Here is a 16185-nt window from a genome sequence, read left to right on the forward strand (position 1 = left end):
TGCTTTTCTTCCTTTTAAAAATAGCAAAACGAAACCTTTCTGATCCTGTGACCATGTTCCATTCGGCTCTCCTGAGTTGCGCATCGATACTGTGAGGTGTACTATTGCTTTGATCCTGCTTTCCATTGTTTGACTGTATTACCTCTGTACCCTTGCTTCACCGTGCCGTCTGCCGGACTTTGACTGTAACTGTGAAATGTCAATAAAGGTTTAAAAAAAAAAAAAATAATAATCTTTTCTCTTTATGTCTGCAATGAGCTCAATTTTTTTGTAGGTTTCTTGATGTTTTCAGTCTGTTAAGTAAAATGTCAGATTAATTAATATCAAGTAGACATTAAATAACACTCCAGCAATTTTCTATGTCACATGCTAAAATTCGCTATATGTTGCTATTTAATTTACAGACTAAGCAAAAACGCATATGTGCAAACTGTTAAATGCTTAAAATAGATAAGTTAATTCACATTCACTAGGAATATGACGGGCCTCAAAAATAATTGTGCCTTTGGTAGCAAAACGAATTTGTAGCGTTTTTTAAAGGCAAACACTTCAGCTAAAGTACATTTTTTTTCTTGCTAGATTTAAATGCATCTTTTTGCACGTGCATTTTTAAAACTTGAAATGTCTGTTTTCAGTAAAACTAAAAGCGTGCGGGGGGGCGTGGCCAACTGCCGAGCATGGCGGCAGCTTGAAGAGGGAGCTCCGCTAGGCATAACGGCCTGTACAAATAAATCCGTCCTATGATCCGCGACATCGCCCGCTCGAAGGAGCGACATCGGTTCCTGGAACCAAGCGGCACCCATTGATCCGCTCCCGGAGAAGATCCGATGCCGGGAAGTGCTCCGTTCTAAAACGGACTGCTGGGGCCTCTAACTGCCCGGCAGCACCGGACTGGCGTACCAGACGGACCCGGGCGGAGGTGCCCCCTGCCAGGGTGAGACGCAGTGACACCAGCCGGCGCCTGCAGCGCAACGCCACGAGACCTGCCTCGCCGCTCCGGGACGCCGGAGGGAGCCCCTGGAGGAGAGACATCGGCAGCCTCGTCCCGGACAGGCTGCGCCTCACGCACACACGCGGACTGCACACCATTGCCAGTGGGGAAGTCCATGACGACTGGCGGCGCCATTTTTGGGGACAAGCTGAATATCGGGAATACCACTGCAGTCGCGAGGTGAGCCCGAGTGAGCTGGGGGTTCAGCACCGCGCCCGCAGATCAGCCCATCAAATATTTGCACAGACTTACCGGGGGGGCGGGGGCTGCTCCCTGCCCCGTGGCACACGGTACATGTCCGGAGGGGGCGTCTGTTGAACACTCCGAACTACTGAACGGAGCTGCAGCCACATAGGGAACCCACCCCGGTGAGACACCACAGAAAAGCGCCAAGAGTCAGACAATACTTTTGAGGTGCTCCCTGCCAGAAAAGCGCCGGAGCACCCTCACAACACTGGGGATAAGCGTGATACATAAACCACGAAGGAGCGGAGTGCACACGTGGGAGGACACGCGACGAAAGCGCTGAGACCGGCCTCCTGGCAAGCGTGATCCCACGGCCGTGTTGTACGGGGACGCTGTGGGTGGCGGTGTGGACCCCTGCTGCAGGAAGAGACCCCTCCAGATCGCACGTGGCCAGACGACAGGTGGACCGGGCTGCACGACAGTGAGCGCGACGCCATGGCGAACAAAGGCACAAGAGGTGCGACGACGAGAACTAATCTCGATAAATTTGCGTATACACAACACGGACACTCTCAGGGCGGCGGGCGCCACTCCTCGGGTGCGCCTCCGGACACGGAAGGGGCAAAGAAAGTCACCCTGGAAGATATTATGAGGACCCTCACTGAGGTACAAGCAACAGTAGGCACTAGTTCCTCAGAGGTGAATCTGCTTAGAGCGGACTTCAAGAAAATGTCGGAGAGGGTGTCCCAAGTGGAGGTGGTCACGAAATCACTTATTGAGGACACTTCGGACCTGCAAGTGGCGATGGAACGGATGGAAAAGGTCACGAGGCAGCTACAGGACAAGCTGGACGATCAGGAAGGACGCTCCAGAAGGAACAACGTCCGCATCTTAGGCATTCCGGAATCGGAGGGGAAAGGCGCCATGGACCTGTACATTGAAGACCTTGTTAAAAACAAGCTGCAACCGAAAGGCCTGTCAAACTTTTTCTCTGTCGAAAGGGCGCACCGGGTACCTGGGGGTGCGGCCAAACCAGGAGCTACACCACGACCTGTCCTGGCCCGGCTGTTCAATTTCAGAGATAGAGACGCCATCTTGCAGGCGGCGAGGGTCGCACCGCCTGTAAAAATTCAAAACTCGACTCTGGCATTTTTTCCGGACTATACAGCAGAGGTGGCCAGGCGCCGGAAATCCTTTACTGAAGTCAAAAAGACGCTACGTGACAGGGGACTACCCTACTCGATGCTTTTCCCCGCCAAATTGCGGATTGTGGCCGAGGGAAAGACATGGTTTTTTGATACGCCTGAGGTAGCGCGAGAATGGCTAGATGGATGGAGGCAGGTGGGCCAACCCCAGAGACCGCACAGGGACCACCGGAACCAACGCGACGAGAGGACGACGGAACACCGAACCACTAGCCCTACGACCGAAGAGGGAGCCGCGGGACTGGACTCTGATCTGGAGAGAGACCCTCTCGACTCGGGCCAACATGCTAAGGGTTGATTGATTATGCTACATATGGAATGGCAAGCTTGCGGACCTTGGGACCTCGTAGCTGATGGAGCTGAGTAGGGCGGGCATTGGCCGCTGCCTGTGGGGGACTCACCTACCCCACGAGCAAGTAAGATGGATAGGGAAGGGATTAAGCACTCTGCCAAGTTGGGGATGCGGGCGGGACACAGTCCGTGGAGCAGGGGAGCAGGGAGGGGGTGGGGAGGGGAAGTTGTAATGTTGTTGTTATTGTTATTGGTCATCACTACTTACATGAGTAACACGGTCGCACTACTGGTCATCCACACTTGGTGCTCCGACACACGTCCTCTCAGGCAGATTGCGTCACACTGCTGCTTATTGACGCCACTGATCTTGACTACAGATGGCACAACAAGTCCAAGCTGCACTCATTAAAGGCACCCATGCGCTGACAGCTGTACCCCCACTGAAACTGCTTACGTGGAACGTCAGGGGACTAGGGGACAAAATTAAAAGAGGTTTGGTACTACAAACCGTCAAACGCCACGGGCCCGAGTTGATCTTGCTACAAGAGACACACCTGGCAGGGACTACATGCAAAGCTCTAGACAGACGCGGATACACCATGGCAGTTCATGCTGAATTTACAACGGGCTCCAGGGGCACTGGGATACTCCTTAAGAAAAATTCACCCTTTCTGGTCCATAGCCACAGGACGGATGCTCAGGGACGCTTTGCGGCGCTTACGGGCCAGTGGGAGGGAAGAGCCCTTAATGTCGTGTCAGTATACATCCCCCCGGCGCTGCACTCTACAGCACTGCCGGAGCTGGGGCACTTTCTTCTTGATCTTCCGGAGGGCGACATAATCATGGGGGGGGACTTTAATGCTATCACCGACCCCTTGCTTGACACCTTCCCCGCACGAAACCGCCCACGAGAGGCTGCGGTTCTTCCCAGCTTCCTGAACGCACTAGGCCTCACGGACGCCTGGCGCCAACTGAATCCCACGGCGAAACAATACACGCACTACTCCTCCACACACAACAGCCTCTCGCGTATTGATTTCTTCTTCCTGTTAGGGATAGGATTGGGCTCCGTAGATAAGCTGGAAATTCTACCCAGGGGCATATCAGATCACTCCCCAGTCTTGCTACACCTTACCACCAGAGAGTCGAAACGCGCCAGAATATACCCAATATATCCCAACTATCTTCAGATTCCTGGAGTCCGGAAAAAACTCAAGCTGGCCACAACACATTACTTTGCTGAAAATGTGGGAACGGTCTCCTCACCCTCGGTGCTCTGGGAGGCATACAAAACGGTCCTGCGTGGTGCAGCCATAGCAGCAATCACTGGACATAAAAGGGACTCCAGGGCGGAACTTACGAACTTAGAACTGGCGCTTGGCGCAGCAAACACTGCCCACATGTCAGACCCTACCCCGGAAACCGCCCATACGCTCAACCTCCGCCAACAGCAACATCAGGCTCACCTGACAACAATTACAAAGGGGCACTTAGCAAACACCGCACACCGCATATATGACGTAGGAGACAAAGCTGGGAGGATGCTGGCGTGGTTGGACAAGCGAGGCGGCAGTAACAGGGGGATACAGAGACTATATGATCATGTGGGCATGATACAGACACACCCAGAACACATTGTGCGCACTCTAGCACGCCACTTTCAGGGGATATACACCCCGGAGCGGTCCGTCACGGAACAGGAGGCAATGGCCTCGCTGGGGCACATCGGGATCCCAGTGCTGCCGCAAGAAGCGCAGCAAGACCTAGAATCAGATCTGACAGAGGAAGAGATCCTATTGGCGATACAGGCATTACAATCCGGCAAAGCGCTGGGACCTAACGGAATACCTGTAGAATGGTATAAAGCGACAGCCTCGGTGCTGGCCAGACCCCTGCTAGATATGTATAATGATAGTATAGAGAGGGCAGTGCTACCGCTCGATCAGCGCACGGCCACGATCGTGGCCATTCCCAAACCAGATAAAACGCCAACTGAATGCACCTCGTATCGACCCATCTCCTTGCTCAACGTCGAAGCGAAGATATTGGCGAAACTCCTAGCCAGTCGCCTGACACAACACCTACACACTTTGGTACACCCCGACCAATCGGGATTCATGCCTCACCGGAGTACGGCACTGAACCTGCGGAGGCTACACGGGGTACTGGCGCGGGCGCATCTCCTTACGGACCAAGCTGTGATACTATCCCTGGACGCAAGGATGGCGTTCGACCTGGTGGAGTGGGAGTACCTGTTCGCCGTCCTGACCCGAATGGGCTTCGGCCCGAAGTTTCTTGCATGGGTGCGGTTACTGTACGCATCGCCGGTCGCACAGGTGGTTGCAAATGGCCACATATCACCGCCATTCCCACTGGGGCGGGGAACTAGACAAGGGTGCCCGCTCTCGCCCCTTCTCTTCGCACTGGTGCTGGAGCCTTTGGCCATCCTACTTAGAACGACGCCACTGTTCCGCGGCATCACCTGGGAGGAAGGGTGGGAGGACAAAGTCTCCCTATATGCGGATGACATGCTAATCTACATGGTTAATCCCACCGAGGGGATCCCTGCCCTACTGGCGCTGTGCGATGAGCATGGCAAGGCATCGGGTTATACCCTCAATTGGTCCAAATCCATAATATACGTGATCAGGGGCCCGGCCCCAGCGCTACGTGACGGCTGTCCCCTAAAAATATCATCCACCTCCTTCAAGTATCTGGGAATTTTCGTCACCTCTAATGCTGCAGATTACTATACCATGAATTTGCTGCCACCCCTGACACGCCTACGGGCGGACGTCAAATTCTGGGCTACACTACCGCTGACCCTCCTTGGACGGGCAGCGCTATATAAAATGATGGCCCTCCCACGGTTCCTATATGTACTTGAGAATTCCCCTTATAACGTGAGCCCGCGATACTTTAAACAAGTCGCTGCACTGCTATCCAGCCTGCTATGGAGCAATGGCCCAGCACGGATAGCGCATGACAAATTGGTGAAGAGCTGGTACGAGGGAGGGATTGCGCTACCCAATCTCCAGCTATATTATTGGGCATCCCAACTTAAAATAATTAACCACTGGATCCACATTTCACGGGAAGATCCCGCATACAAGGCAGACTGGACACAGCTGGGCACAGACGGCATGCTAGCGGTGCTGTACAATTACTCACAAGTCAAGAAACTAATCGGTCCGACACAGCACACGGCGACACTATGGCACACAGCACAATCACGTCTGGGGTGGAAGGGGAAAATCACCAGATTAACACCGCTGTGGGACACCAAAGCGCTGGGGAACTTGAGGTCCTGTAAGGGATTTGCACAATGGGACACCATAGGAATCTCAGTGGTAGGGGACCTTTGGGAGGGGGGCACGGTGGTTGCATTTTCCCAACTCCAACAACAGTATGACTTAGGCCCCACTGAGACATTCAGATATGTGCAGATCCGACACGCGCTACTTCAGGCAATTCCACCAGACACCACACTCCCGGAATCGTCACCACTGGAGGACAGGCTGCTGACAGATTTCATGGTGCAGAAAGCAACATCTCTCACATATAAAAAACTAGTGAACAACTTACCAGACCCCACACAGAAGCTTAAAGAGAAATGGGTGGGGGAACTGGGTGAGATGGACGAGACGGAGTGGAATGAAGCGCTTGCGTCACCGCGCGAAGTAGGCATATCGGCCAGGTTCCGCTTAGTACAACTCAAGATTCTACACCGCACTTACTATACTAGACCACTTTTGCATAAAATACAGAGGGCGTCGCACCCTTACTGCCTCAGGGGCTGAGGGGAGGAAGGTACTCTACTCCACACTTTGTGGGATTGCCCGCGGATCCAAGAGGTCTGGAGGCAAATCATGCGCACAGTCTCCCAAGCCATGGAGGTGTCAGTCCTACCTGAACCCCGTAAGTGCCTGCTGAACATTTGGGACCCTAACGACTTGGACAGGTACGGGCAGCTATGGGTTACGCTGGCTGTGACAGTGGCCAAACGGGACATTGCGCAGAAATGGGGGGCCCCAGAGCTGCCTACGGTGGCTGGATGGATCAGGAACATGGACCTACTGATGGTGAAAGAGAGGGCAGTGTATGTACTACGAGCGTGCCCCCGCAAATGGAATAGGGTGTGGATGCGCTGGAACAAGTATAGGGGGGAACCATGTGAATCATTGCCAGAGGGTGGGGACTCGGAATCTGAGGAAGATGAGGACTAGATGGAGTAGGTCTCTCTGTTGAATGCTGCTGGGTGACGGGAGGGGGCGGAGCTGCAGTGTTACACTGGAAATGTTGCAACACACGTGGAATGACCGAATGCAGACTGTGTACAGACATAATCCGTTGCCAAATGATGACCTTAGTTGAGTTTTACTGTTTTCACTTTAACTAAAAGTTGTACTGTTGGGAGCAAATACACATTCTACGAATGGGATACACATGGAATGACATGTAGTATTATTATGAAGGGGAGACACGGATGATGAGTATTAGTTGGTCAGGATTACTTCATGCACGAATCATGATGACACCAGATATTGATTGGAACATAACCTGCTTTATCCGTTTCTTATGATTGCAATTTATATTCACATGTAACAGTGGATTCCAGATGTTGATGAGCATATGATGTTTGCAATCCTGACAATAAAGATTTCTAAAAAAAAAAAAAACTAAAAGCGTGCTCAGGTTTCAGCACTCTTTCAGGTTTTCAGCCTTTCCTGCCTTAAGGCAGTAGATGTTGTTTTTCGAAGGCCATAAATAGCATTGGAACGTTTATTTAGGCCCAGGACTTAGCACAGTTGGATTTTTTTCATTTCAGAATAGTGTTTTAGAGGGTTACAAAAATAAGGTTCATCACTTTGTATCACTGGAAGAAATCCAAATGGGGTTTTCTTCTCTTTAAGCAATTTTTTTTTAAAGTATATTTTTGGTTCTTTTGTTAAATACTGATTGCCCTTTAAAAATGGCGCGAAAAATGTCATGTTTTAAGTTAGGCTTTTTGCGCGTAGGCGCATAAATGAATGCATCTAAAAATGATAGGCAAGGGATGCAGCTTACCTTTATATGTGGAGTTATCATAAAAACAGATAATTGGTTTCATTGAACGAAAAATTATTAATTATGGAAAAATTATTTGAGAAAAAAATAAATGCTTTTTAAAATCGTTTTTTGATATTTTTAAAGCTTAATACTCATACTATGACCTCCCAGTATTAAAATTTGATTTAAGTTATGTGTTACGGTGTAATTAGGTAATTTGCATGTTGGTTTTCACTTGGCGCAGGCGTAAAATGCTCATTTTTCCATGGATTTACATGAGATATGACTAATGTCTAATATCTGTAACGTGTAAATAACATCCTGAGGATGATTAATATGTAAAACAATTATAGAATATTTATTTTTAAGTGCCCCAAAGATAAAAGTCGAAATTGAGTTAAATGGTTTTTTAACACAGATTCTTGTCATTTACCATAGTGAAAGTGTCTCTGGCTTCGGTAAATGCATACATTTGGGTATAATACAAACTTGTGGGTTGTTATTGAGGTTGTTTTTCATAGCTCAGTGAGCCAATGTGCCCGGTGCAGAAGTTTGTGTTTAATATCAGGGTTGAAGGTTCTAAATTTAGCGGGGCCCATTTCAGACGTTCATCAAGGTTAGGTTGCTAAAATGAGTATCATTGTATAGGGTGGTAGCAAACATTTGTTCTAAAAACTGGTATGTGTGAACCCTTCACAGTACATGTAGTAGGCCTTCTGTCTAAATATAAAAAAGGTTTCTTGAAAGGTTTCTTTAAAAGTCCCAACATCATGACATTTGTATTTCTGCTCTAGAAAAATAATGTCTGCTAGTCGTTTTTAATTTGACAGAAAACGAAGTGTTGCATTAAGTCTTAGACAAAAAAATAGGATGCAGCCTTTTACTAAAATTTTGAAGCCTACATGAATAAGTAGAACGATTTGCCAAGTAAGAAGTTTTTTATCATGGAGATTGTAATTTTAGGTGTCAGGAAAACGATTTTACCTTTGGAAAAGTCAAAAGGGCTTCATGTTGCAAGGTGACTGACAAGATGGTAACAGTTAAGTAATGGAAATTTATTTTTGTGTTTCTTAATGTGTATAATGTTTTGTCTTCTGATTAAAAGTTATAATTGAAATTCGCTTGTTGTCAGAAATGTCTCTCTTGTGTGTTGTGTATGGTTTTTTTTGTTGCTTCTGCCTACAGACCATTCATGGATTTTTCTGGGTGATTTAAAGAAGACAAGACACGTGAGTTTGGTTGGTTAGACAAAGATGTGTTTTTGCGCAACTTCTTTAAAAAGAAATGTCCATGCGTTTTTCATGTTTGTGTATTTTGTTCTATCATGAATTGTTCTTACTGGTTCTGTGTGTCCGAAAGTAGTATTTGACAGCAGATACCCACTATTGGTGATCTACTGTCAAACAGAGGGTATCCTTACACGGTATTATGCGTCACCGCTCATTTATATATGCTATCGTTTTACAGCGAGTATATCTGATGGCTTGACGTCCGTTTTGTGCGCTGTTGCATGTTTTATGTTGTATGTTGCTGCTTATAAAATTATCACAAATTCACCTGTGTCGTTATCAGGGACATGTATGACGATACGTGTCGCTGTCAACAGTTGGGTAACATTTTCGCTGATACTAAAATTCACAGATATGATTTTTTTTCATATTGTGAACCAGACAGACAACACTTCACCAGTGTATGTCAAATTTGGCTATAAGTATTAAAGAAAAATAAACAGCAAATTGTGTTATTTGTAGTCACGATACTGCCCTTTCCTGTAAAGGAACAGGCAGCCCTAAAATTATATATCCTGATTGGACGTAAGGATAAATTATAGATTTGTGACTCTTGTACATGGTGACCTAATTTCTAGTTCACATTAGTCAGTTTTATTCTGCTTCCTAAGAGGCCTTCCTATGGCTCTGGACCGTAAAAGAAACCAGGTTTCATTTTTCCTGAAGAAGGAACTGGAACATTAGCTGAGATTACCGTATATGGTGTAGTGGCCAACGGTAGAGTTAAATTTGTAGACTATTGTGATTTTTTTTTGTGTATCACCCATACTCTTGGTATTGTGTCACATGCCTGACTATCACCCAAGCACATCGTGCCTAGTTATTGGGGATTTTAGCTGTGTTCTACTCCCATTCCTCTTTTCCGTATTCCTTTCACCAGTCAGCTTTTTATTATTATTAGCATATTGTTCAGGTTTGCACTTTCAGATTGCAGTAATGTACCATGGACCCCCATTTTATGTATAATTCCCTGTTGCATTGATAGAGATCGCAGGTCACCCGGCCAATAATTTTACCATACACGTACCAGGCCCATATTTTTCCAATTTATCATATACATTAATCGGGTGACCTAACAGCTCTACTATCAGTAACCCTGGTTCCTTCCTATTTATTTCTATTGTACCCGACTTACCAATCCACCGTTACGGGTACCTATGACCACAACGGATCAGAGAGCTAGCTGTAAAAGAAAGGCAGGCAAAATACAATACCGACTTTTATTTCTTCTGTATTCATCAAATAACCACAGACTACTGGGAAGTTTTAAAAGTTTATCTTAGAAATCAGATTTTGAGTGTATGCAATTTACAACGAGAAGGCAATCTGTAATCAGAATAATGAAGAGCACATAACCATATAAAAAGAAAACTAAGGCAACCATTTATGAGTCTACAGAAAAGTAATAACACAGCGATATGCTAAATAGATTTCGGAAATGGATCACGAACTAGACTTTTACTGTTTAGAAAAATACTGCAAAGTAAAGATTGGAAATCCTATACATCTGTAGGAGGGGAAAAAAGCGGAACACGCTATAATTCTAGCATCATTACGTCAAAATCAGATTGCAGGAAAAAACTTATATACCACATCTATAATATATAAACAGTATGGAGAATTATACTAAAAGGTAGGGAAACATAGGAACATGCTATAGAGAATAAATGTACGGCCTTTCATACAGTAGATTGCGGAAAACATGGAAAATTTACGTATGCAAAGGAATGTCTTTATTAAAGCAAAGACAGAAAAATAGAAAGTGCAGTATATAGTTTTCGCCCTATATTTACCTAGAAAGGTGTGCAGACCAACCCTGGCCACGGGTCAGTTAAGGACAGGAAATACCCCAAGGAAGGACAGTAATCTATGGGACAGCAGGTGCAGATTGGACACCCCAGGACCGGACAGGAAAACCAGATTAGGATCAGGACAGGACCACCAAGGCACGACCAGCACCCGCAGTTCGGAAGCAACGCCTGCGCTCCACCCTCTCTGCAGCTATCAGTCAGAACCCCGATTGGGTTAGCGAACTCCCCAGCAAAGTGCTCCGCCAGCACTTAAGGTTTAGTAAAACCTTTAGAGTCTATGGTCAAATTCGGACAGAGTGCTCCGCAGCGCTCTGTATTCAGTCACCTATTGAGTGCATTGGGTCAGTGACAGGTCAGCTATTCAGACAAGTCCGACAAATTCTCTAGCTAATCCTAGGCTAGTTATACTGTTTTCGGGTCAGTGTACCACCCCCCAAATGTTGCAAGTGTTAGAATCCCCAATTTCGATTGGTCCCCAAGTAGGATAGGTCAACACACCAATCAGAACAAACTTCTACAAGCCTAAATTACCATTTTCTGAGACCGCCTAGCAGGTTTGGGGTTCTCACGATAGAAATGACAGACTACAATAAGAAATAACAATTGTATCGAGTTAGGAACGATTCAGCTCCATCTTGCTGGGTCAGAGGTTGCGTTCACAGGAGCCTCTTGACTGGGGCTGCCAGCTGGCTGAGTTCCACTGCTCAAGGTTGCCTTCTCTCTGCCTGCGCGACATGCGCAGTAGAGACTTTCAAGATGGTTCGCGTCTCCCTCAGACCCCAAATATCGCGGCACATGAAAAGTAAGCGAAAACAAATTAAAACATAAAATAAATGAATTCACTGCATACTATGAATAGCTACTTTATACTCCTTAAATTGACTATGGCATTATAATTAGTGCAACAGACAATAACACGAGAGCATCTGCACGAGCTTCACCACGTTTGAACACCGACAGCCATTTTAGACGCAAGCACGCATGCGCACATTTTCCCACCAGAACTGCAACTACGTCACGTCACATGAGTGTGACTAACGCATGCGCAGAAGCAAACCCTCAAGCGGCGGCCATTTTAGGGACACGAGTTATTCGTATTAGTAAACACATAGGCAAGCATCACTATGATACATGCATATCCAAAATAAAAGGAAATTAGTAAAACATACAGATTGAATTATAGGATTATAATGTGATGCGAGGTTCTTGATTTAAGCAAGTCGCGTAATATGCTAAATCTTGCTTCATCAATCCCCTCTTTGATGATATTTACTATCATCACAAACTAATGGAACCAGATGCCAACTTCTCTCACACTTTGTGCATCTCAATCTCTTCCAACAGACGATTCAATTTCTCTTTCACATCTTTGTTAGGGTGAGAATTTTTCACCCTTTTGTAAATTTGATTATTCAAGTCTTCCAATTCAAGTTCATCCACATTCCGTTTCACACCTCTTCTATTCACAGCGTATTTCTTTGTGTGTTTGCGGCATTTGCGACAGACAAATATGAGAAATATGATGAAACCTATCACTCCAATTGGCATCAGTACCTTAAACAATAAACTTTTACCTAAATTAGCAAACCAATGACCTACAGCGGAGAGACCATCAGTAAGTCTCTTCCAGGCACTATCAACCTCCAGTGGTTTGAGTTCCTTTTCCAAATTAGTAATGTTCTTTACGTATTTTTTGATTTGTACACTTTTGTCCGGTATGTAAGTGCAACAATGTTGCGCTTTCAACATCCGGCAGACTCCGCCCTCCTTTGCTAATAAGGTGTCAAGCGCAAGTCTGTTCTGCAAAACCATTGATCTGATCGCAACCATTTCGGTATTGACCAGCAGGAATCCATGAGCTGTGTCGGTAGACAACACATCCACTATTGTGGATAATTTGCAAATTCTGTGTGTGTTCAGAACCACTCCCACTCCAGGTATCAGTGCACTAAAAATACTACCCATTATTTCACCTACGTTTTCTCTTTTACTACGCACTAAGCCATTAGTGTTTTCATTGCTTCCAGCAATTTCCTTCACATGGTATATTTTCGGGAATACAATGCCAAAGTAGCAGCTTCCATACCAGTGATCCGGCAATTTGAAATAAGCCTTGTTTCCACATATATAATAAATCCTGGGAAACACAGGTTCTGACCCATTTTTGAAACCCCAACCTCCAATTACCTTGTAATTGTGCTCACATTGACTGGAACCAATGAAAATGTTAATATAGTAACGAGTCTTCTCGCGGTGAAGACAGAGTTTCCCTTTTCTTTCGAAATCCAGCAACAAAGCAGGACCACTCCCACCATTTGAGGTGCTTTCCATGTTATCAGCCCATTTAGGAGTTTTCTGTCTCTTATCATTTGCCTTTCTTTGGAAACTCTCCCTTCTTTTCTCTGCCATGTTTAGAAACATTTTTTCTTGTTCATGTAATGAACAGGTCAAGTTATCTCTGTGTGCTTCATTTAAGTCTATGGTACCTATAGTCGGAAAATATACTCCCATATAACGTGTAACGTCACTTTTAGTATGTACAGGATTCAGATTTCCACGTATTGGAAGCTCAGAAAATATCACGTCAGAGTTAGAGTAGTAGTACTGTAACGGTCCTCTTTTGTAAAATAAACTAGCTAGAATGCTACAGGAAATTCCATAGGTCAAAGGTAGGTGATGATAAGTCACGCCTTCAGCTACAGAAGTAGGTAGCTTCATGCAGACATAACAGTCTTCTATTTCCATAGTTTCTACATAGTGCACTAAAAGGTTAGCGAATACATTTAAATGTGTCTGGTTTTTAACTCCATGATAGTGTAGTCCTTCCTCATCTGATGCTTCTAAGTCTCGTTTTGTTTGTCTGAGTGCTTTTTCACGTCTTTCTACACTTCGTGTTGTCAGTTCTTCAATGTCAGTAGTCACAGTCTGAGTAGGGTCAATATTAGTATTTTTGCTCACCATATAAGGAATGAAAACTGTTGGTCCTATCCAAATTATTAACACTATAGCTATGCTACATATACATACTCTGCAGCATGTTTTGCAACAACTGCGTCTAGGCCTTCCATTCACATTTGAATCAGACATCTTCGTTCAGAAGAAGATTTCTCAACCCCTCTTTGTAACTTTGCATAGGTAGCTTACCCTGCGCAACTTCAGGTTGGTTCGTCTTCTTCGGCAGAATAATCAGCTGTCTGTTCTTCGTCACTTTCGTCAGTTATATCAAGATCCTCAAACTCCTCCAAAATTAAATATGTCCATTCAGGATCTTGGTATTTTTCGTTCAGTCTTTTTATTCGGTCACTCCTCCTTTGTGAACTTTCTCCAACTTGCTCTGCAATACGAGGACTTTTCCTTCTTTCTGCAAGTTTCTCCTCTACTGTTTTTACTCTCAGTCTCAATCTCTTAATATATCTTGGTTCGATATGTTTCTTTTTCTTGAGTCTTTTAGTTGGCACTGTGATTTGGTTTTCTTCTAATGCTCTTTTATTTTCGTTTGTTTGTGGCACTTCTGCTTTTGTTTCTTCCCTTCCTGTCTGACTAGTTCCAGGTCTTGTTTCTATTTTTGGATACAATTTTGTTAACCCTTTATCCATTCGGGGCTTATCTCTCTCAAAAGCTTCGATCTCCCATTCCTCTAAAGCTTCGTACTGCGTTAATCTAGGTCTGGGATGTAAGTCATTCATTCGGGTTCTCAAATTAAATAGAATTCTGCCATTGAATGTACCTTCTAAGGGAAAAGCCAAAATTCCGTCATCCTTGGTGTATTCCGCCCAGTTTTCCAACCATACACACGAGTGGTACCCTTTATCAAACATCATGAAAGATGCGGGAGTATTAGGTGGCGGAATGACAACACCTTCTCTGGTTTTAATCGGCTTGTCCTTTTTAAAATAATTCTTTACTTTGTTTACAAGGGATAGTTTTCTCTTATTTCCGTACATAATGTCGGTTCTATGCCCTTTCCACTGATCGTTCTCAAACCCTAAATGTCGTGGATCAGGTCTAGTATGCGGTCTATACGAGTGCCACATACGATTTTCTGCTAGTGACTCTGTTTACAAATCACTTCCAATCCAAGTGCGTTTTTTTGTTTTCGTGCAACCAATGAAGTGCACGGTTTCAAATAATCTCGACCAATGGGTGCGTGGCCTTTCGCGAGACAGGTTCTCACGCTTCGGCACTCACCCCTCCTTTACAATTCCAGCTCCGCTACACACCCGCTGCATCTACCAATCCCAGCGCGGCACAGAGTGACGTCAGAGCAGCTCCGCAACTGACTCCCTCCCTCACAAGGTAACGGAAACTTAATTTCTCTCTAAAAGTGCAAGTGCTTTGTTATTTTACAAACGAATACACATTCGCCACTGTACCCAAGTGTCTAGACAGCAAAGATTTGTTTCACTGCAAGTAAACTACTTCCATTTACTTTTCACTCACTACGGATAGATCTCTTCTGCCTACCCTTCACTCAAGCATTAGGAACCTGCTACTTCTTCGACTCATCCACTTCTTTTCGGGATATATATAGAGCCTAAAGTTTCACCAGCGAACCCCTTTGCTATCACCCAAGCTCCGACGAACCTGCTACTCCTTCCGGTGTGACCCATACTACGTTATATCACAATAGAGGTTTTGCCAGCGAACTCGTTGCTATCATTTATTTAAACATACATTCAAAAAAACCCTAGTTAGTGCTTCCAGTTCTGCCTAACCTGCACCAACTTTCCTTAGGCCAGTGACCTCAAAGCGAAGTGGATTCTCTTCACCACTCGCTATTCAATTCCCCGGGGATTCCCAACAAACATATAAACACTTTACTAACGAGTGGGTTAATACATATATCAGTACAATAATAAGAAAAACAATTTAAAACATTTCATAATTTTCCACAGCAAACATTTCACGTGATTGATCAAGTCACACAAATTGTTTACCCTTGTAGCAGCAAAAATGTTAGCAGCATCCGACCTATCTAGCTTAACTAGTCCTACCTAACTTTAACTAGTCCCTAACCATAGCTCTGCTACCAGAAAATTACTGATAGAGATCGCAGGTCACCCGGACAATAATTTTACCATACACGTACCAGGCCCATATTTTTCCAATTTATCATATACATTAATCGGGTGACCTAACAACTCTACTACCAGTAACCCTGGTTCCTTCCTATTTATTTCTATTGTACCCGACTTACCAATCCACCGTTACGGGTACCTATGACCACAACGGATCAGAGAGCTAGCTGTAAAAGAAAGGCAGGCAAAATACAATACCGACTTTTATTTCTTCTGTATTCATCAAATAACCACAGACTACTGGGAAGTTTTAAAAGTTTATCTTAGTAATCAGATTCTGAG

Source organism: Lissotriton helveticus, chromosome 3_2, assembly GCF_964261635.1.
Source record: "Lissotriton helveticus chromosome 3_2, aLisHel1.1, whole genome shotgun sequence".
NCBI classification, from domain to species: Eukaryota; Metazoa; Chordata; class Amphibia; order Caudata; family Salamandridae; genus Lissotriton; species Lissotriton helveticus.